General features: G+C 41.8%; 1 long non-coding RNA gene across 1 annotated transcript; it reads left to right on the forward strand.

The window, feature by feature from the left end:
- The first annotated feature begins 397 nt into the window (after positions 1-397).
- LOC120370949 lies at positions 398-23617 on the forward strand. Its single transcript, XR_005584078.1, has 3 exons — positions 398-470; positions 21531-21619; positions 23452-23617. It is a non-coding gene; the product is annotated as an uncharacterized LOC120370949 (long non-coding RNA).
- The last annotated feature ends 294 nt before the right edge of the window (positions 23618-23911 follow it).

Genomic DNA, 23911 nt, shown 5'->3' on the forward strand with positions numbered 1-23911 from the left:
CTATTCACGTAGCTGAATTTGCGTACCCTAGTTCGACCCCGCTTCTTAGTGTTGACCAGCCCTTAGAGTAGTAGATAGAAAACTGTGTTAAAATGGCTATGTACCACAATGATGATGCTAATGTTTCATTTATATGCATATATGTGATAAAGTGACGTATTCGCTTTGCATAAGTGCTGTTGATAATTGAGCTGGTTGGGAATTTTTCAACAAATCTTGACACAAAATGGTTGAGGACTAGAAGACTAGAGGACTTCAGTCACAGCCCTGAGCAGTGGGTGTTGTGAAAGCTGCATTACTCCAAGAGAAGCCCCAGGGGGCACTGCACCTCAAAGACACCCCTGTTGTCTTCCTGCTTCCCCCTTGCTCCAGGGGAAGCAGCAGCAAATTTCAATCCTTCAGTTGTGTCCCCTTCCCCCCACTTTCTCCAAGAGGTATGTAGTCCTAAGTGATTTGCTCAGCATCACACAGTAAGTACTGGCAGAGCTTAGAATAAAAGATCCCCTGCTTTGTAGTCTCAGACCTAAGCCTTCATTGCTATTTCTCATGTAATGTTCACAAGTGATGAGTACCTTTTACACACACCGACTCAGCATTCAGTACTTGGGCTCAGCGATGAAAGGGAGCAAAGGATGGGAAAGGGCAAAAATGACCTTCTGCCGTTTACTCTCTGCCATGGGGCGGGTAGGCATAGACACTCTGCTGCCATCTCTATAGGCATCAGAGTCTTTGTGAGGCTAGGTCCTGTGTCACCTTACTTACACGGGAGGGACTTTACAAATGAGATGAGGTAAAGTCAATATGGACGGGACTATGCCAATGTCTGTGTTAAACCTGTGAACGTGCCCACTGTGAATGGATGGATTATAGAACCAGTTCATTAGGATTACAGTCTCATAGAAACAACATAGTGTACATCACTGCTGGAAAACAGCCCTGCTTGAAATTAGTATTCAGCAAATGCTGATCTGTCATTGGTGGTTCTGTATTTGGTAGGTGGTAATGTTGGGACTCAGCTGATGTGTGGATATATTTAACCTATCTGTGGGTAGAATGACTAACAGGTAATCAATTATGGTACCTGCACTATCCAAAATTGTATACCCAATTCTTCATATAACGTCTTGCCAAAGTTTAGAGCCAGATTGTGGCTTTTAAGTAAAATTATTTTGGAGAGCAAGAAAAGCATTTTGACTAACCGTGTGAGCAGTTGGCTCAGTCTGAGCCTGCTCTGGCCACTGTAAACATGTAGTTTGTATAATGATTACATTTGCAACTAACGTGTATTACCTTGATTCTGAAAGGTACGACCAGAAATTACCACTCCTCTGTGATTCCCAGTTGCAAGTGAATGTGTTTTTCTCTGCTGTGTATACTGGCTTGTATCATCCAATGCCCTTGGCTTTAGGATACGCTACAGAAAAGTTTCCCCAGCATCCCTCTTAAACACTCTGTATTTTTCTAAATATTGCAGTCTCATTAACTGAAACAGGTTTTGAGGTGGCTACTTCAAATCAAAACCAGGAGTGTTTTCCCCACCCACCTAAAACCTGCCCTGAACAGTCAGTGGTTCAGAACTATCCAAACAAGGGTAGTTTCTTTAAGAGCTGTTTGCTTTTCCTCTCAGCCTCTTTCTCCCTACTCCGAATTGTTTGTGGAAAAAATGTTCTAGTGGTGGGTCATTGAGCTGTAGTGGTTAAGAAGCTGTAACTGAAGTCTGGTGCTGCATGGAAGAAAAACATGTCAAAACAGCCTTAAAAATATAGTTGAACTTTTTCCCCCCTGAGATGCCAGGATGTTATGTTTCTCCCTCCATGAAATGGTTCCTTCCCATGAAATGAAAAAAGAGCCCCAGCTACCTGAGGGTATTTGCTAGGTGTGCCAAGGTGCATTAGAACATAACCTTCTTTTCATGGTAGGAAAATAAATGTCTTCTTGAATAAACGTATGCCTATGGTTTCCTCTGTGTTTTTACATTGCTCGTGCATTCACTCCTGAATATCTCAGTATCAGGAAAACATGCTTAATTACTGTTGAGTAATTTTGCCCATTGGGCTGCAGTTCCTTAAATAAATGCCATGTGGGTTTTTTTTTTAAGCATTGCCAAACAAGCAGATTTCCCTACTGTCCCTTTGGCTTTTACCTAGTTCCTTTAAAGCAAATTTTGTATGTTCCTTAAGCAAACACTCACTTGGGATACTTTTATAGAGTGGCATGTACACTAAGTGCCAAAAATGGCATGAATGCATTTTTCTTCTGGGGCTTTGGAACGACGTGCGTATAAGGTGAACACGTGTTGTCCCAGAGCACGCTCTGTTTTCTAGTCTTGCGTTTGAGTTCATACAGCTGGCTAGCTGAATTTCACAGGTGGTTGCTGTCGCTTATTAGATTATTCATAACTGTTTATTTCTTTATTTTTAAAAGGCAATTAAAAACACATGTAAAAGAGGGAGAACAATGATTACAAGTGCTGCTGACATCTATTTCCAGGTTACCTTTTTCTGTTTTCACTCAGGTTTTTAAAAGCTGCATTGATACTTGTATATTCCTGCTGCTTAAAGACATGAAAATGCCTTCCTGGACTCCAGCAGTCAAAGCAGCAAGAAATTGGTTGTATTTCTGGAGAAAACAATTTACTGATGGTTTGCCAGAGAATCCCACTTGAGAAACCTCTGTTGTTTCCTTGGAAATAAGAAACAAAAGGAATAATAATTGTATAATGACCTGACATGTCTCTAGCACTTGTCATCTGACTATCCCAAATCACTTGACAAATTTTACAAATTACTGACAGGGAGCAATTTCTCTGTCACGGAGATGCAGTCATATCTTGGCTGGAGGGTGGCAGTCTCTAAACAGCACATACAACAGTTCAGGAAGGGAAAAGGATACTCTCTACATGTGAAATGGTGAGAAGAAGGCAGGTAGGCAGAATGGGCCAGATTGAAAGCCCACTGAAGTGAACTATACCAGTGGAATTTAGCTGGTATAACAAGGTTATTGCCTGGTCCCCCACCCCGCAAAACATTCCTTGGGGATTTTCATGACTACATGTGATCCAGACATTAGTTTTACATCTCCTCCAAAGGATACTTCTGGTTGCTCTGTTGCTGGCTGTCCAAGTTGTGGATACCTGATAGGACAGGGCTAGCCTAGTTTTCAGAGGTATTGAGTGCTCTTTGGCTTCAGATCAGGCTGTACATTTCCAGTTCAGGGAGAATCAACCCAGAAAGGCTGAGTTCACTCTCAGAAGCTGCCAGTGAGAGAAAATACTAAAAACCTCATGTGTTATTTTTTCTCTCTCTTTCTTTAAAGCAAACAAAATTCACATTGCTGAGCCAGGATTTTTGAAAGGATCCTCTGGCATAGTGGTGGTGAAGTGAAAGAGCTAAAGCTAGAGATGATACTGGCAGCAAATAAAGTGGAAAGTGGAAAAGGCCTTGTGAATCTGCCGTTGCACTGATGGCAAAGATGTCACCATGCAGGAGACTGTTCAAAACTCTTGAAATGTTGCTGCCAGGGGAGATTCCTTAAAAAAAAAAAATCACAAGAAACTTTATATAAATAAATGAAAAGCAAAACTCTGCTGCCCATTTCTGATGCTATCTGCCTTTGATGCAGAAACTCTAAGAAGAGGGAGTTAGGTGAGTATTTAAATGTACATTTGCATAGTGACGAATGAGCTTGTGAAAGCAAAGCTGGAGGAGGTCTTTGCATTCTTGTTTGCCAGTTAATATGGCCCTACCTGCACCAACATTGTATAAAAAGTTCTCACTCACTTCCGTTGTAAAGTCTTTATGCTCCTTCTCTTTGATTCTCATCTTTGCCTTATCTTGTTTATAGTGAGAGTAATATTCCCCCTTGGCTCCTGCACTCCAGCAGATTCAGTTTCTGTAGCCTACACATATGCTGCACATGCTGCTCCCCAGCTCCACCAGAACTTCTCCCAAATAATCTAGATGCTGAAAAGTGTTTTCTTTTAAGAAGGTGCTGGCTTATTATTACATGATATTCTGCACTGTATCATTCTCTGCCTTCAGGGCATTTCTTATACACAGGAAACAAGAACAGGATGGCCAAGTTTGCATAAAATATCTATTCTCACCCAGGAGAAAACACAGAGTGCTGACTCAGAGATGTGCACGAACAATCCAAAGCTTGAAAAATGTATAGCTCCACTGCTCCTCCCTTGTTTGCATGGTTGGCCACTTCAGAATCCACCCGTCATTAAGTGCTGATCTTGAAAACTTAGAAACAAATGGTTTTAAAATTATTGTAGGGGTTTAGGGACCAAATTCGGATCATTTACACCCGTGTAACCTAATTCAAGTCAGATCTGTGGGAAACATTCAAGCTGAAAACATTTGATGCCAGCCTTGCTTAGAGTTTAATCGGAATCCATGAACCAGGGGAGAGATTTGATGAGCTTTGTTCCTGTCTGTGACCTTTCTTTCAAAGCCGGATATGAACCTCTTTGCTTTATCTTCACATCTGTGGACAATCTGAGATGGCTTTACATTGCCATATCTTGGGTTTGAAACAGTTTTGGTCTGGAAAGTGCACGTGGAGTAAGTCAAATGGTATTTTCCATTGTGCCCACTAGTCTCACTTCTGGTTCCAATCATCATGTGGAAATCAGGACCCTGTCTATAGAGTTACAAGGGGAATGTGACTATGGGAAAAACTAGATTAACTCATTAAGGGATGTAAACCCATGTGAACTGCCACTTCTCAAGTAAAAAGTTAGCAGATCTATTTTACACAACAGTTAAGTTAATGTTTAAGGGGAAGAAACAAAGTGTATAAACATAAATGATTGACTTACATGGCTGGTGAAGGAGCAGTCCTGGTTTTTAGTAAAGGATTTGTCCCCAGAAACTTGCCCAGGTTAGTCATTCTCCTTGCTAGAGCTTAGTCCCTGATGGCTCAAAAGCCATTCAAGAGAGCCAGAACCCAGTACCAAGGCTTGTGGTTACGATACCGGCCTGAGACTTCAGAGATCTGGATTCTACTTCCAGCTCTGTGTGAACTTGGGCAAGTCACAGAGGGTGGTGTCTACACTGTGAGCCGGAGGTGTAATTCCAGCTCAAGGAGACATACCTGCATTAGCTAGTGCACTACAAACAGAGTGTAGCCACAGCAGCATGAGAAGCAGGACGAGCTAGCTGCCCCACGTACATGCCTGGCATCTCGGACGGGAACGTACTTGGTGTGGCTAGCCCCTCCCGCTGCTCGTGCCACCATGGCTATGTTATTTTTACACTCAATCAGAGCTAGGGCAGATATGTCTCCTTGAGCTGGGAATCACAGCCCCAGCACAAAACGTAGCTATACCCAGAGAGTGTGATTTTCAGAAACGCTCAGTGCTGGCAGAATTACGCTCCCATTGGAGTCAATAACAAAACTCCACTGGGAGCAGAGTTAGGCCAATATTGAGTGCTTTTGAAAACCCCACCCTTTCTCTCTCTGTGTCTCACTTCCCCCTGGGGATAATAATGCTTTTTTTGTCTGTCTTTTCTAGGGAGACTTTAAATGCTTTGGGGCATGAATTAGCACAACAGGACCCTGATCTCAGTTGGGCTCTCTAGCTGGTACCATAATACAAATAAAGAAATAAGAATTTTTCAGTTAGCACCACTTTAATTTTGCCAGACTATGGGATTGACTTTTCACTCCTAGCTTGAGTAAGATACTTTTTCCATTGGAGAAGCAGTGTGGAATTCTCTTGGTGGAGAGAACTCTCCTGTCCCTTTTACGATTCGTCTGCTTTCTCCCTTTTCTGCTGTAAATGTTGGGTTTTCCTTGGTTATCTGAGATACCAATGTCTCTAATGTTTCCCTGCATATCTGCTCATCTGTGGTGTTCAGAGAGCTTCCACAAACATTACACTCCCTTCTTCCTCTCCTCACTTTGGAATATTACTCTGCCAATATCGTTTCCTATAAATGTGTTTTCCGCTGTTTCCAAACTTGACCAAAGTGACTTAGTTTTAACATAGATTTGGTTCAAGTTTTTGTTTCAGTTAATGATTAAGGTGGGGCTGCAATGAGGAATCAACTGAGGCTATATACTTTTCTCAAAGACTGCAACTTGAGTGCCCCATGTATCTAGCAGAGGACCTATAGCAAATACCACCTAAAGGCTGTCCAATTTGGCCATAGTCCACTCCAGAAAGGGATGAGCATAAGGGACTTACTGTCAGTTTAGACTGTTGGGAAGAAGATGTCACCATCCCGTCACATCTGAACCCAAAGGTTTGTGATGGAAACTATTTGAAGACCAGAACACTTTTCCCCCTTATCTTTCCTGGCATTGCCGTTCACCAACATTTTTATGAGCAATGTCTGTGCTTTATTTTTGGTGAGGCAACTGAGGCACTCATTATGTGAGATTAACAGATTTTTGCATTAAAAGAAGAAGCTTTGAGAGATGTGCACTTCTTTCTCCTGTCTGCTCCGTGGTTAGCCCTGAAACCCAAGGGATTTTGGTTTTACAGGTTAAACCGCACAGACCTTTTTGACTCGGTATCTGAACTAACACCTTTTCCCTGAATTACAGCATTTCATTTTTCTTAATCTAACGTTTGCAAAGGATTCAAAGAGTCTTTTCCTAGCCCACTCCATTGCTAAAGTCGCGTAATTAATTTCATCATAGTAGGAATCACAGCCAAAATAAGTAGCTTAATGCCTTTTCTCAGAAAAAGGTTGTAATTATTATCAGTCTCAGATCCATTTTGACACTGAATCAAAATTATATTATATACTCTAGCTGTGGACCACTCTGGATGGAAAAAACTACTGACAAAAGGAGATGCCTTTCGGATTACTTTATAAGTCATACAGGGCCTGATTCGCCACTGCCTTGCAGAGTTATTTACTCTTGTGCAATGTGGGTGTAAAACACTATCACTCTGACTGGATAGTATTTTACACTAACTGTTCACGTGTAATCACTTTCAATCACGGAGGCTGTTCTCAGTCATGCTTTGTTTCCCAGTCATATTAATCCTCTAGGCATCAGCCTGATCAGTCTTGCAGAATGCTGTCTTTGTGTCTGGGTGTATGAGCAGAAATGAATGAGCAAATTTGAATAGCATTGATGCCCAAACTTTTGCTGTGACTTAATAATACATTCATTCCTTAATCTATGGTATGCCTGTATCGCCAATCCCTGTTGTGTCTAGGCACTGCTGCTTTAATTCACTGCAGTGAATACAACTGTTGTGAATCCAGAGATAATTCTTAACTTGGTCTGCTGGACACTTTCTGAGGTCTCGGTATTTCTATTTTGCTCTGCAACTGCAATACTGGTTAATGTAGCCTGTGCTATTTACTGTCACTACATGAGGCATTGGTGATTTTTAGCAACCCAGACTAGGAAGGCATGGGATAGATGGTGAATTACAGTACAATCCCAGGATGCAGTATCTTCCCTGGGTATTTTTGAGATATTTAAGCAACTGAGCATGTTTCTGCACTAGAGACCTTGCTTAGAGAAAAGTTAATATGAGATAACCACATACGAGTTAGCGTTAAAGGTAAAGTCTTTCTTTATCCTCCCTCTCCTCCCTCCAACCCCCTCTCATTTGCTCATGGCAGTATCCACTACAAGGGAAGGGTTTTTTTTCTGTGGATATTAGGATTGGCCACCATACACGCTCTGTCTACAGGGCAGTTACCTGGTAACTTGTGCAGATCTTGGCAGGACTCAAAAGTAGCCCGTCTGTAGATCTTAAGAAACTGGAGTTATGTCTTTCTTCAGTGAATTTAGATAACCAGGTAAATCTTTGTACGTGTCCCACGGACAAATCATAAAATAAATAGAGATTCAGATAAACTGGAATAAAAGCATCCCTCAGACTCAAGGGATGTGGAGTTATACAGAGAGAAACATAAAGATCTCACATCATAAATTCTCATCTGATTCATTACATTCCCCCACACTACATGTATGCCATTAATGCTCATTATACGATTTTCTTAGTACCTTAAAACCAACCTTTTAAAGCATTTACATTTTTTTCAAGCCCATTCCATGTCTATGTTTGGTTAAAACCTTCTTCATGGTGGGAATGATTGCCAAATACTTAATCTTCTCCCCTCATAAAAGGGCTTCTAGAAAGAGCAAAGATTGCAGCAATTATTAAAACAATTATCTAGAATTCCATGTTAATTTTTATGACCTCACAATAAAAATACAGTTTTGAACTCAGGGGATGGGTTTGGATGGGATGATGTGTTATGCTTAATGGGAATTCAGTTCAGTAGGAAAAACACTGAAAGCGTACATTAGTGAAAAGCGTACTTGTCAGGTACCATGAGCTGGAATGCACCATGTATGCACTAAACACTATTCCGTACACCACAAAAATCACTTCAAAGAGACTATTTTGGCTTTCACAAGTTACTGTATCACCGCCACCAATGGTAAGATCGCTGCTAGGGTACTTCTACACTTGAAGCTGAGGGTATGATTTCCAGTTCGTGTAGACATATTCATGCTAGTTGTCTTTGAGCTAGTATGCTAAAAATAGCAGTATAGCCAGTGAGGAATGGAGTAGCAGGGATATGCAGCTCAGAATTGACATTCATTGCTGGAGTTGTGTGTGTGGAAGTCCCAGATATGCCTGAGTCTAGCCAGCACTATTATTCTCTTGTTTACTGACCACTAAGGTGGTTTTGCACACACGTGTAGGTGTGTCATTATAAATTCCCAATAACACTATAACTAGACCTGGTTGAAAAATCAGTGGACGTGTAGAGAACTTTTTTCAAAACTGTTTTACAGGTGTTTCAAAGTTTCAGCAAATTAAAAAAACAAAACAAAACAAACAAACAAACAAAATAACCCACCTCCACAGCAGCCTGAAAAACCAAAAACTGCCAAAAATTGTCGTTTTTTTGTTTTTCATTAAAATTTGAATTTGATGAAAATTTCATCCAAAAATTAAAATTTGAAAAATTTCTGTCTGCTCTAGCTAGAACTACAAGCCCATTGCTTCAGAAAGTACTGCCCATTCCTCAACATATGCACACACACTTCCCAGTGTGGGTTAGACGGACGGACACACACACACACACACACACGCACACACACAGAGTGTAAGTCTGCTATGGAAGGGGTTGGAGGACAAAATTTAGCGTGCTATAGCTGGGTTACACCTGCCTCTCCCTGCCCTCCCCCACAATGAGGAGCCCTGTTCCAGACATGTCACAGGGCAGGGGCCATGGAGCCTAAGAGGCAAGATTCCTCTTCAAGGTCCCTGTGCATTTTGGTTTGGTTCTGAGCTGGGTATTTGGTCCTTCAGGAAGATTCCCTTGCTGCTTTCATACAGGCATGATTGGTAGCACCAGGTAAAACAGGTGTATGATGCACCATAGGATCTGGCACCTCAGGGGGCCTGCAGGAAGCACCAGAGCTAAACCATCTGGCTGTCCTTGGAGTCTTCATTCCTTTGCATCTCTACACTCACACTCAGATTTATTTCTATGCTCTATTGGTAGAAATCAAAAAGACTCAACTAAGAAATATGTTTTCAATAGTAACGTGTCTGATGAATGCTGAAGATCTAGAAAACTGACCATTAAGCAAAGGCAGGAGTGAAATGAGCTTCATTTGTTTGTTGCCAGTTTCGTTAGACTGGCTTTCATTTACAAGAGAAGAAAAAATTCCAGATCATTGCTAGCCATGTCACAGTGAAAAATATTCTTTGTTGGCAGCAAGTCAAAATATAGAGAGAGATTATTTTCAGAGAGCTGAATTCACATTTTCTAATCTAAATGCACCACACTTGTCCTTTTCGCTGGCTTCCCGTTCCTCAATTATTCACATATGCTTTCTGGTTCAATTATAATCCAGCTGTTGTCCCTGAAGGAAAAACTTGCAACTACAGACTTTGTTACATTCTAGTGGAGCAGATACTTCTTCTCTGCCATTGCTTATTCCAGAGGTTGACCGAAAATGCTATCACTCTAGGACTAGGAGAGGATAAACCAATTTCTGCTAGTATACAAAAGTAAGCAGATAAAAATACTGTTGAGCTATTTAGTGCAGAGGGCTGAAACCACTGAAGGATTCAGTCTAGTGGCTTAGATAACAAACAAAGCGAATCTGATGGTCTCACTCTAATAACTAATGGGTATTTTTAGATATCACAAAAGCACTCTGTAGTCCAGCATGTTTGGAACTATCTGCTAAGGAGCATCAGCATATTACATCCCCATTGTGAAATATTTAATGTAAATTAACCTGAACTATGGCCATGTTTGTTGTGCTCTGTGTCTTTGATGTACAATTTAGTATGGTGTGCAGCATATCTATCTTATTGTACCCATTATTGTGTTACTGGGCTCATTGGGGAATAATTATGACATTTTTAGTTATGGGAGATAGTTGGAGATTACATGCAATGTCAGCATACCCTACTGCCTATACTACTGATTCACAAAAAAACTTTATAAACACATTATCTTGGCAGGAGCAATCTTTTAGGGTCATGAGTACTTATGGTAGAAGAGACCACGAAGAAGGGTGAAGTAGGATGGTTATGTAGAATACTAATTGGAGGATCTTATGCTGAAGTTCTTTGGAATTTTTGGTCCTTTTGAGCACCGGGACATGGGCAGGCTTGAAACTTTTTGTCACGGTGTGACAGGGTGCTGAGTGAGAAGCACTTAATCAGCCCCTGCCACTCCAGCCCCAATCAAGGGGAATGGATTGGGGCTGGGTTGGATAGCTCTGTGTCTGCCTGGTAATGGGCAGCATCTGCCAGCCTCATTTGCCAGGGTTATAAAGGCTGGGAGGAAGCCAGAGAGAAAGGAGGAAAGGGGGAAGAGAAAGGCCGGGCATAGAGGGAGGTGAGAGGCTTCTGGTGTTGCATCAAGCTGAGGCGTTCCAGACTGATTGGAGAGGGCAACAGGGGCTGAAACCAGCGGAGCCCAGCACGCGCCCCGCTACGCGTGACAATGATTTAAATTATATGGAAAGAAAAACTGAAAAGAAAATTGGCTTAGAGGACAGGTGAGTCCATCAACAAACCTCATGACTACCAGCCAGCTCCATCATTATTCTGCTGCCTCTGCCAGCAAAGCCATTAGCGGAACCAGACACTAATACAGATGCCTCTGTTTGGAGGGGAAAAGATCCAAGCTTTGACATCTGGGTTCTGCTACAGCTGTAGCCACAAAATGCTGACCCCACTGGTGGAGGCTACACAGGGCCAGATGGAAAGAGAAGCATCACCATCAGTGTTGCCCACAAAACCTGATGGTATAGCCTGGTTGCTGATGAAACAGCACACATACTTCTCTCTATATGTAATCTGTGGTAAACAGTGACACTAATAACCATACTGCTTTGTGAGCATCAGGGCTGGTGTACAGGAAACAAAATCCTCTGATTCCACAGCTTTGTACATCCTAAATTTTCCCTAATTATTTGGAAGTTACATCTTCTGAACTGTGGGATGCTCACACTTTTGTGCTGAATGTCTGAGAATTAGAGTCACAATTTTAAAAAATGACTAGTGATTTTGGGGAGGGAGGGGACAATCTTGAAACATCATAAAGGTGTCTGATTTTCAGAAAACGCTGAGCACACTCTCACCCTGTGAAAATCAGGCCCCATTAAGATACTTTAAATTGTGTATCCCAAGTGACTGGTCACTGTTGAAAATATTTTCCTTAGTGTATTCTGAGACAATGTAAGTACATGCAAAAAAGCCGCCCTCAAAACACAGTTTAGGCTGTAACATTCAGCAGCCCAGCTTCTCTTTATGCATCTTTTCACAAACTGATCTGTCAACAAGATAAGTGACACACTGAACACAACTGCCACACTTTACATCTGAAAGTGCCCAATACATACCACACCAAGCCCAAGGAACCAGAGAAGAAGAAACCAGCTTGGAGAAACTGTGCCAGACCCAGACAGTTGTGCTCCATCCCTGAGCCCATTGGCTCTGCCTGCCTCAGTACGGAAAAGAAATAACGCAAGTTAGGTCAGAAACAAAAATGGATGACACATGAGCTGGTCTCAGATGAGACACCTGCCTTCGTGTGCCTCTCCAACACCTGTTTGGACAAGTTTGTCAACGTCACAATTCATCCCACCTGGCTGCTCGGCCAACCATACCCATGGACTAACAACGAGGAGGAGTGACTGTTTGTATCTGATATTAGATACAGGAGAAACACACCCCTACAAGTCAAAATTCTGTGAGTGCACCCACCTGGGCTGCCCAATCTAGGATTCTGCCGATGGAGTATTGGCCTTCAGACAGCATCAGGAGGAGCATCACAGCAGACTTGAAGAATTTTGTGTCATCCTTTAAATTCATCATACCAGCTGGCTTCAATATCCATGTGGATGACTCCCTCCAGCAACAGGTTGGACCAGAATCTGTTAGCCAGCATGCAGAGCATTGACTTATTTCTAGGAGACATTAGTCCCACTCATTCTGTAAGCATACCCTAGACCTAATCTTCAGGACAGGGGCAGGCAGCTGGGACATGCCCTTAGCCTAGTATAATCATCCCTTGGTGATGGGAGGGATCTCAGCACCACATACTAAGGCCTTGGTATAAATTGCATAATGTAGGGAAGGGATAGCTCAGTGGTTTGTGCATTGGCCTGCTAAACCCAGGGTTGTGAGTTCAATCCCTGAAGGGGCCATTTAGGGGTCTGGGGATTGGTCCTGCTTTGAGCAGGGAGTTAGACTAGATGATCTCCCGAGGTCCCTTCCAACCCTGATATTCTATGATCTCAAATGGGAGAAAGTTTATGCCCTACATAATTAGCAGCAAAATGCAAGGCCTAGAGATTTCATTTGGATAAACTCTCAGATGTTCAGCTGAATCTCTTGAAAGGGCTGGAAATCTGTTGGGATTCCCCTTGAGATTTTGTGTTACTGATTGGGCTGATATATGATGCATGAGAACATCCTTTCTTAGGACTCATCCATGCTTCTGCTCTCATCCCAGCAGGAACCCAAGACTGTAAAGGTCCACAGTGATGACAAATAACGGGAAAAAAATGTTAAATTAACTTTTTTCAGACATCTGAAAAATCTGGTTAGATTTTTGCTTTATTAGAAGTTTTGAGTCAGTTCTTAATGAGGTTGAAGTAATTCACTCATTCCCAATAAGAAGAAACATTTCAATGTCACTTATGAAAAAATATGGAAGCTGTGATTTCATTTTGTCGTCCTCTATTTTCAGTTACAGGTTATATGACTGTAATTATAAAACATGTCATTTTGATCTTTAAATTACCAAAGGACTCAGGATAGACTTTAGTCACATTGTCTGACCTTGCAAATAACCTTTCCAGTTTAATAGATTAACTATTAATTCTTCTCCTGGGAAACTCTGTCCCTGGGCAAAATGGGTGCAGAAACATAACACCCGTAATAAGGTTTCCATCTTTCTTCTATTTTGATCATTTTAATTAGTTTCCACTCAGACATTAGTGAAAATCCAGAAAGGGGAAAAAGTAAGGAGCCTGGAGGATGCCAGGAGTCAAGTGTGAACTGTTTTTATCCTTTACCAACACTTCTTGTGTAGATTAATTAGGTGTTGAGAGATATTAACAATTGTTAAGGCAAAACTACTGCTTGATCATTTGACAACCTGTGTTTAAACCTGCAAAATAGATCACTTTTTATTGGAGAAAGGCCACTTAGTGCATATGACAATGAAAAAATTTAAATGCAGTGAACACGTTGTAACTGACCTCAACAAACCCCTGAAAACTTGGGAGTTTTCAGTCTTTTGCCTGATTGGCTTTGGCTTTCTAGGTCTCTCTTTCCTCCTCTACCCCCAGCAATAACACACACAACAATTATTGACAATAAAGATGTGGTTTGTTAAAGGGAAAGCAATGGAGAGTCTTAGCACAGTGCTTGGCGTAACAGGCTGGAGTGGTTGAGGCGATGCAATAGAAATCCCATTGAAGCCAGTAGAACAACTTCCCTGATGATAAATTCAAAACCAACCATATCTGACTGATAACAGTGACTTACTACATGAATATTTGTGCAGTGAAACTTGCACTAGGCACCACACTAAGATAGGCCTCCTGTCTTAAATGACCAATTTATAGGATCCCCACGCATTACAGTTTTATCTGATATACCTCTGCTATGTGACTGTTCCTTGGGTGGTCGCTTACAGGGGGGGCTTTAGCTGGGCTCTTATCTCATCAATGGAAGGGTTAATGCTTTTATAGCAGTTGTGCTACATTCCTTTGTGCTGCTTGGAAAAGAAGAAAATACATTGTTTTTACACCATTAACTGTTGCTGTTCCATTAATAATAAAACAAATATGTGCAACTCAGGGCCAAAGCCTACCTTGTGCATGGGCAGGGGCAGGGTGTTGCTAGCATGCATCCTTACAGCACCAACCAAGCACTCAAGAGAATTCTACAACAAGGTTGTTGACAAACCAAAGCCTTGAGTCGAGAGGGCATGAACTACTGCCAAGTGGGTGTAGTCATACCCCCATCTCCCAAAGGCATAAGCTGCATAGACCTGTATATACAACAAGTATAGGCCTTGTCTACACTGGCGTCATGTAGGACACTTGTAGCTACACATGGCAGTGAAGAGCAGACTGTACCCACCTTGTGGCATGTAGCTACAGGTGAAGTGTACCTACATATGGCAGTGAAAGGCTCTGGCAACTTGGCAAGAGAGAGGCAGCAGGGAAAGGCTCTGGCAGGGGGAGGCAACGGGACACTACGCTGCTAAAAATAGCAGAATAGACATGGGAAGTAGAGCTTGGGCGGGTAGAGAGCTGTGTCTGGTACGTACCCTAAGATTCTGCAGTGTCCTTCTTTTATTTATTGAAGCTTGGCCTTGCTGTCTGCACCGCTATTTATACCTGTACTAGGGGCACTAGCTGCATGACACCGTTAGCATAGAAGGAGACTTAAAAGAAGAGGGTATTACCCACCGAGCTGTTCCCTTGTCACGCTAAGTCCCCGGCCTTGCATTGGCAGGATGGTGCTGGGACCCATAACATGACTGGCCCCACTTTGCTCCCCACCCATTGGGCAGCTCTACATAGCAAAGGCAAGATTTTGCCCTAGAAGTTCATGATGAAAATCTCCCTTGGTGCATTTGCACTTCTCCTATAATCTTCCAGCTCACTAGTATCCTTCTACTTAGACCTAGAAGCAGGCAATATGATCGGAGCTAGTGAGGTACAAACCTCACACTTGGTATGCTTAGCAAAAGCTTGTCTGAGCCTCTTGGATGGGCTAGAAACCTCATGAGAATGGCCTGTCTTGTACCATTTCTGGTACTCCAAGGTCCTCTGGAGTCCCTTCAGCATGTTCCGGCACATCTGCCTCTACCACTGGCTGGCTCCCAAAAGGGAAGAGGGTGCACAAAAAAGAAAAATAATGAGGAAAATGTAACTATACCCAGAGAGCCACTTTTTCCCAAACCCAAAGGAGGAGTTGGTTTGTTCTGAACTGGGAGAGAATGTTCCAGATGGTTCTTGCTTTGCTCATCCCCAGCTAGAACGTGTTGGGTTGACAATGTGGAAAGCTGAGTTCTTAGAGCAGGCTGTTTAAGTACAAAGGAGGCCTGGAGAGAGCTGCTGACTTTACAGATCAGATAAACTGTATTAGCGAGCCATATAGATGGCCTGTTGCCCTTAACTTTCAATGTATCTATTCTGCACAGGAACCTTTTGTTATTGCAACGATCCCATACAGAACGGTGACCACAGAGGAAGCAATCGAAGTGATAAACAAAAATAAAATAACCCCTCAAGAAGTCATTCCCGTGTCAGTGCACTTCAGTATACAAAAGCACTGCTGTTTTTTCTATAGAAACTGACAGAACGGTAGCCCTGCACATCCATTTTATACATGTCTGTGTGTGGCTGAACTAGTCTGGCCCCTTGCAGTCTGCCTTGAGTAAGAGCCAGCACGAAGCTGCACCGCCCCAGGAATTGTGAGTCACAATTCAGTCCCTGCTTCCCTTTGTTCCCTGGGGGAAGTAATCTATGCCAGCCCTTTCCCCGGTGCAGCTCTCTTTTCTTCATACACTGGCACAGCTGTCTTGGTCAGCTGGGTCAGAATGCTGGCTCTGCCCACTCCATACTCACCCTAATTTTAGCTGCTCTCTCTCTCTCTCTCCTGTTGGGTCCCATAAAGTGGGATAATCCACCAGAAAGAGGACTCTTTACTGCCCTCTATAGGCGTACTGGCCAGCTCCTGGGCCCTATCTATTTTTGCAGGGGTTCAATGTAATTGAACTAAGCTGTCTGGGCTTCTGCTCTTTGACTTTTTTAATCTATTGTACAGGTCTGTACTTCAAGCTGGTCACTGCAAATGAAGGTAAATGAATGACAGCGAAGGAAGGTAAATAAGCCGTTATTCCAGTGCCAGTGATATAGCTGTCTGCTTTGGCACCACACACCTCTTCTATTGATCTCTAGACAGCTCTTCACCACTGAGATTTTCCAGATACCAGATACACAGAGCTGACCGAGTACAGATTCCTGCTCTGTGCTCTCTGTTTTTAGTGAAAATGAGCTTCATCCTTGTTCAGTGAGTGGAATTGCCTGGTGACCTCTGAACCAATGCAAACCCCTGGAGCACTGAAATTAGACTTTAGTCTGGAAGGACCTGTACTAACAGATTACCTGTTATTTCATCGTGAACAGCAGCAGCAGAGCAGTGTTGGCACATGGCATTTAGAGCTCTGTCTTTGTATGTTAGGAATTTGGATTCCCCTACCCTCCTCTAAAGCCTGGAGACAAATCTGGACCTGATTTCAAGTTTGGATCAGTGTAGAGGAGCCCTCTCTGCTTCTTTCTAGCCTCTTTCCCTCTCTGATCCCTGCCCCACACCCAACCTCTGATACAATTAATAATCCTCCCTACCACATGTGATGTGGGTTCTCCACTTCAGCTAGCCAAACTGAACCCTCACTCCACTCCATTCACCTCCTCCCCTCTCGCCCCGTTCCTGACTCTGCCTCTCTTCACACTCACATCTCCCTGACTCTCCCTTTCACTGGCACCTGATCCAAATCTTGTCCCCTTTTCCACATTACTGTCACCTCACTACCTTTGAAGATCCATAGGGCATAACAATTTAATGGGTCTGGGCAAGGCTGTCATTTTTTCTCCCACTCTCCATCAGACCCCAGAATGCACAGTGAGCCTCTGAAGCTAAGAGCAAACAAGAGACGCCAATCTCCATTTTTGCACATCCTGGCACTTCATATATTTGTCTCTTACTCAATTGGAGGCTACTTCCAGTTCAACTTCGCTGGACAAGACAGCAATACCAACGCTTCCCATCTTCCTAATATTCTTCCCTCATGCGTTCGCTGTTCAAAATTGTAACTCTTTACAGGTCCTCTGTGGCTGCCAACATCTTATATCTGTTATCCCCCTACAGCAAGGCTACCTCTACTCTCCTGCATAATCTGCTGTGGATCTATTTGAAGATGTGAGCAGCTGCAGAAGAAAGGGCAAATTCCACAGTGTTTAAGATATCCTGAACCATCACAGTTCCTGGCTGAACTCACAAGATATCCAGGGTCTAACCTGTCTGGTTGTGATACCTTTCATCTCCTTTATGTTTGGATGGATTGAGTGTGAGAGATGCAAGGGACAGAGTTAAGGTTATTTAGTTCTGCATTTAACTTTGGATTTCTTAGCTTTCAGATGACTATATTTCATAAAATGACATTTTAATACATTTCTCCCCTCTTTATGCCATAAACATAAATCCAATTTGGAGAAGATTTTTTTCCTCTCAGATTGTCAAAGGAGCAGGAATAAAGGTTTAATGGCACAGGCCATAATTTTATGAGCTATCATGCAAACTAAGTTGTACATCAGATGATGCCAGTTGTCCAGGTAAATTCAGCAGAATAGTTGGTTTGAAATATTTGTCCATGTGACTGGGGTGTAATGGTTTCGGTCTGATCTTGCAACCACTCCACATGCAGAACATCTATTAACTGGAAAGGGACGTGGACTGCGCCTTACTCTAAAGCAAAGATGATTCAAATTTTGTCCATGTTCTTGCAAAGACATACTTAATTTACACAACACAACTAGTCCCACTGGCCTCGGTGAAACTACTCGAAGTATGTAAAATTAAGAACATGCCTAAATTTTTGCAAGATTCGGGACTTGGGTTGTAAAAGTTAGTTGTAAGTAACTAAACTGTGGAGGGATGGAACAGCTTTACTTGCAGACTGGTGGTTTCCTATTGCACAGGAGTACACAAACCCCCTTGTTACTACATTGTATGCTGCTCTGAGGAAATATGAATTTACAAATGTGTTCAGTCAGACAGCATTATTATCCTAAAGAAACAGGAGCAGAGAGAAAAAACAAGAGAAGAAAATGTTGCAATAACAAGACCTCTAATTAAAGTTTTCAGTGTTATGTGTAGACTGGAAGCTACTGGTGAAAGGCTGCCAAAAAGTAAATTTACTGGTAAATATGAGTTCATAATGAAAAGGAAAAAAACAAAAAACCCGACGACTTTTTCGCCCCAGTTTCATGCCACTTCCACTTGATTGCACAGGGAAGTGGGCATGAATACAGAGTGAGAGCAATGCGGACCGAGAGCATAATGAAAGCATTCCTAGAATAACTAAGCTTTTCAGTTCTGCATTTATTTTCAGAGTGTAGGACTATATTTTTCAACATGCAGTGGATAAAACACAGAGGTTCTACTTATAATCAGATCAGAATGGGCTAACGGGTTCTGATACAGCCCTCTCTTCCTCCCCATACACCTTGGGGCAAAAATCAAACCAAACACTTTGAGATTCAAAGAAGTTCAGTAACATTTTTAAAAAAATATTTTTTCAAATGCCTCTGTACTTCCTTGTTCTGTCCAGATCTGGAATGCAAGTGTCCAAATACAGAGAGGTTCAATCCAATTTTGCAGATCTATAATGCCTGATTAAGCATCCAAATCCTGGGGTGCTTACCCTTTTGAGGTTCACTACTCGTAAAAGGAAGATGTAATTTTTTTCTGGGGGCGACAGTAGTTCTAATTTGTTTACACACAAGCTCAGTTTCCATATAGTGATTGGTAAGTACACTAACCTGGTCACCTTGAAATTATACATAGGACAGTCAAGAAATGTGTGATACCTTCCCTCACACGAGTGCTTAAAGTCCCTAGGCAGATATGGTTCTATGCCTACTTGAATTGTCTCCAGCTTCTTGGTGACTGCCCTGGTATATGCTATCAGTCTTAAAAAGTATTCTTTTGACATATGTGACCAACACAGCACCACATGAAACTGAGTGGCTGACACTGTGCTAGATGTGCCCAGAGGTTCTGCTTTCTTAGACTGATGTAACACAAATGTTGCATCTGTTCATCTGTCTCTATCACCTATGGTGTTTATAGTTTGCCATTCATCTGGTGTCTACAGTAGGTATCACAGTATCCATCCATATAAAGTAGAACCCCATGTATCCAAGCCTTCATGACCTGGCTCTCTTTATTAACCGAACAACCAGCGTACACACAGGAATACAGTATGGGAAATCGATGTCACCACCATGGCAACACTACTGTAACCATTGCATCTTTTCAGCCTTGTAAAATGACCATATACTACTAGGCGAAAATTGTAGTACTGTCATTGTATGCTAAAATAAAAAAGAAGAATCACTGGCAAAAATAGCCCCAAGATTATAACATTGGCAAGCGACTCTGTGATTGCAATGAAGAAGAGAACCTCTCATCTAAAACAATGCAAACTCTCACATAATGTCTACACTACCTGCCAGATCGGCGGGCAGCGATCGATCCAGCGGGGATTGATTTATTGCATCTAGTCTAGATGTGATAAATCAATCCCTGAGCGCTCTCCCGTCAACTTCTGTACTCCAGCGCCGCAAGAGGCGCAAGCAGAGTTGACGGGGGAGCGGCAGCAGTCGACTCAGCGCAGTGAAGACACCATGGTAAGTTGATCTAAGTACATCGACTTCAGCTACGTTATTCACATAGCTGAAGTTGCGTAACTTAGATCGATCCCACGCTCCCCTAGTGTAGACCAGGCCTCAGATTTTTTCCAGTCATTATATACGTGAGTGCTGCTGTACCTGTCACTGTGCTGTATGTAATACTGTATTTTAATCTGATACTTTATTCAATTACATATTGTTAGTGGTTACCATTACTGTTGCTGTTGCAACTTAAAATGATCATTTCTGCATTTTTAAAAAGTGGTACTCTTTACTAGAAGTAACTATTTGTGTACGCTGTAAATAAAGAAGAGGGGTATGTTTTAATGTTTTTATGGGAGGTGTCAGCTAGTTTAAAAGCAACTCCGCATCTTAAAATAACAGAAAGAACGCTCTTTGCTCGTTCTCCTGATAATCCGAAGTTTTGATTATCTGATCTGGCCCTGGTCTCAATTAGATCAGGTAAATAGGGTTCTACTCTATTCATACCTGGGCAGATACTTTGGGTATTTTGTAAAGAGGCCACACTGTGTTTAAAAACCCCACAAAACCAAAAAATACAAAACAAACCAAACAATAAAACAAACACCAACCTACAGAAAAACACCCTCTTTACTCACAGTACCGCAGGCTGGGAATTTGCTGCTTTATTCAACTACATCATAAAGTGTGAGTGGGGGTGGGGTGGGAATTTTCACTAATAAAAAAGGGCAGCAAGAAAGGGATAAAGTATAGCTCCATGCCATAATACTCTAAGTAACCCACCCTATGATGACCACTTTACTACAGGGCAAACACACACACACACAATTATCCTCATGAGTCTAGGTATTACAGCCCTAAACAGGTCTAACTAAAATATACTTGCATTTTTTTAAACTAACTTTCACAGAAATGACATTTCATGACAATACTGGAGTAAGAATGTATTGTTTGGTTTGGGATGTTGCAACTGCAAATAGACTTTGTGGTCTTTTGCAAAGAACTGTATACAAAGTAAAAAAGAAAAAAAGAAACCAACTTCATTTTACTGTCTGTGAGGGAGCAAACTGCAACAGGATACCAAGTGGGGAAAAAAGCAAATATGTCTAGCCCCCCTGGGCTATTTACTATTTATACCACTGTGCCTAGATAAACTATCCCTTGAAAGATTAGGACAAAAATAATTCTGCAATGTGGAAACAAACTACGTATTTAACGTGATTTTATGTCTGAATGGCCTCATTATAAAAACAGTCTGCTTGCAATAACTTTTTACCTTTTTGTACATTATCCAATGAACTGCTTCTTGTCACTCTCACCAGTTCAGTACTTTCATGGAACCACCTTAGTAGAAGGCCTTGGTGGTTACCGTAGAAACGTCTTCCTTCCTGGATGTTGACCCACAGTGGTTGAGGCAGCTAAAACCCAGGAGAGGCCTTGTTTAAACAGGAAAGAGCAGACAGTTTAATAGCCAGCTTTGCAGCTCTATTCCTCCACAGTTTACAGTAGTTGGGAGCAATAAAAATCATAATGAATGTTTCTTTATTTTACAGCTAATGTGGGGTTGTTGTCCTTGTTTTCAGCAGATCACAACCCGGAGGACATGCAGAAACAGTCTATTGTCAAGCGGTTGCAGAACAATGCAGCTCACTCGCAGAAAGCTGGGGCTTGGGTAAATGTTTCCCTGATGTAAAAAGGCTTTGTCCTTTGAACAAAATGTACATGCTCAAGCTTATAGATGCGTTCATAAGTGACTAGCACAAGGGAGGCAGTCTGAGAATCTCTATATAATGTCACTCTTCAAGTGTTTGACCATGCTTATTATACTTTAGTGTTATGAAATGTCTGCACAAAAATAAGATGTGTACATGTGTCTGTAAGAGAGAGACAACTGGAAAACCCCCTCTCATGTCGGACCTTATGGGGTTTTTTTGTTTTGTTTATTTTATCGTATTTATTATTTTGTGGTTGTATTCCAATGCAAATAGCAAACATGTTCCTAATGGACGGGTGTCCACATTATAAATGAGTCAAAGCATCTGGCATTACTTCACATGGGTGTTGCAATAGAGGGTCCCTCCAGGTTAGGAATGAGGCCAGGGGTCAGACTGGGGCAAAAAGGGAGGAGATATTCTTTCATCCTCCACCCACAGAATAAGGTCCAGTCATGTGAGTTGTCAAAATGAGATGCCAACGCAGTAGAGATTGTGCAGATGTTTAGCAGATGATCATGTGTACTCTGGGCTCCAGAGACACTTATATATGCCCTGGAGCCTGGTTGCTTCTTGACTGGGGGAAAAGAAATTGATGGTATCTCCCAAAGACAGCCTACTTGTAGCACGGAAGTGAGACGTTGTTCACAATACATTGTGAAGTTCTGATCCTCCCTCTCCTTTCTTACAGGAGGAATAAAATAGTTAACACTGATGATATTTAAAAGATCATCCCTGGGCATCTGGGTTAGCACCTGACTGTGGTAAATGGGGCAGTTCACACCTCTCAGAGCTATTCTTCCAGGCTCTCTGCAGATTCTGCATCAGTTACACTCCGTTCACATTTGTGAAGTTTTCTTTGCTACTACTACAACGAGAGACTCATGTTTTTTATTAAAGAAAAACAGGTTCTGGAGAACGAGAGAGGTGCCAATACACTATACCACTCCGTATCATCTATTTTTGAGCCTGAACTGAGTCACTTTGTTGGAATAGTGGGAAAAGTCTGTACTATGCCTGTCTGCAATGTACCTGTTGTTTTGTTGATCTATGGATAAATCTTCATTCTTAAAGGCAGTTAATCTAGCACATTTCACAGGAGAGAAAATTCACGTACTGAAACAAATTAAACAAAACAAACCCAGAAAACTGTAGCTAACGAAAACAATCAGTTACTCAAGAATATTTCTCGTCAAAATTTTGAACAGCTTAAAATTCAGAAAGCAGATTTTCCAAGCTATAAAAAATGCAACTCATTCATAGAATTTTAGAATCTGGACTATCAAATAGCAACCTGTGGACAGGAACTGATGAGATACAAGTCTCTAAAGAAACTGAAGATTCACGAGTGATCAGAGTAGCATAAAAATTTAAAGCCTAAACATTAAAATCGGTCCAGAGATAAATAAGACAGCTGATCCTAAGCCTGAGAGGTACGAGCTGTGAGGAGAGACTGAAGACTCTTAATCCACACAATTTAAAAATCTTAAAATGGTTGAGGAGATTAATTTGGGTGTGTGTATAAATCTTAAATGGTATAGATAATGTCCATGAGAGTTATTGCTGTTAGCTCAGCAGTAATAATAGAAATGGAGAAAACAAACCCAGAGGCCAACCGTTAGGTAGTCTTTTCCCCATCAAAGGATAATAGATGTAAGGAATGACCCGGGTACCAGGCACAGTTAAGGCAGAGACCCTGAGGTCATATAAGAAACAATTTAACTCTCGAGGGAGACTGGCTATTTGATAAGGATGAGCTGTGATGGGCTAAATTGCTTTTATTTCTTTTCAGGCACGTCTCAAGTTCTAATCATTTAATGTTTCCAATGATACAACAACAGACAAGGTTTAAGTACCTACATGCAAGAGTCAAATAGCCTCCTGGTGACATGTTTAAATTAATATGCAGCCAACTGCTCCAGAAAGCAATGGCAAACAAATATTTATTAGCTGTTCCAAAGAGCCACAGTCATAAATGTTTGCTTTTGGATTACAGAAGTTTTTATGTTTTTATTGAAACCAGTGCTAAAGAGTGCTAAAGCTTTATGCCTAACTGAGGTAACATCTGTAACTCAATCATTTACTGCCTTCTGGTAATAAAAACAATCAGAATTTGTTTTATTATGCGGTGCATAGTCCTCTTTCAGTCAACTGAGAAGATGCCAAATACAGGCTTTAAATTATCATTTTATGTGAGTGAAATTGCTCCTGGCTTGACTATATGGTCGATTGCCTCTGATTTTGTGGTCTGT

The sequence above is a fragment of the Mauremys reevesii genome, linkage group 8 (assembly GCF_016161935.1).
Source record: "Mauremys reevesii isolate NIE-2019 linkage group 8, ASM1616193v1, whole genome shotgun sequence".
NCBI classification, from domain to species: domain Eukaryota; kingdom Metazoa; phylum Chordata; order Testudines; family Geoemydidae; genus Mauremys; species Mauremys reevesii.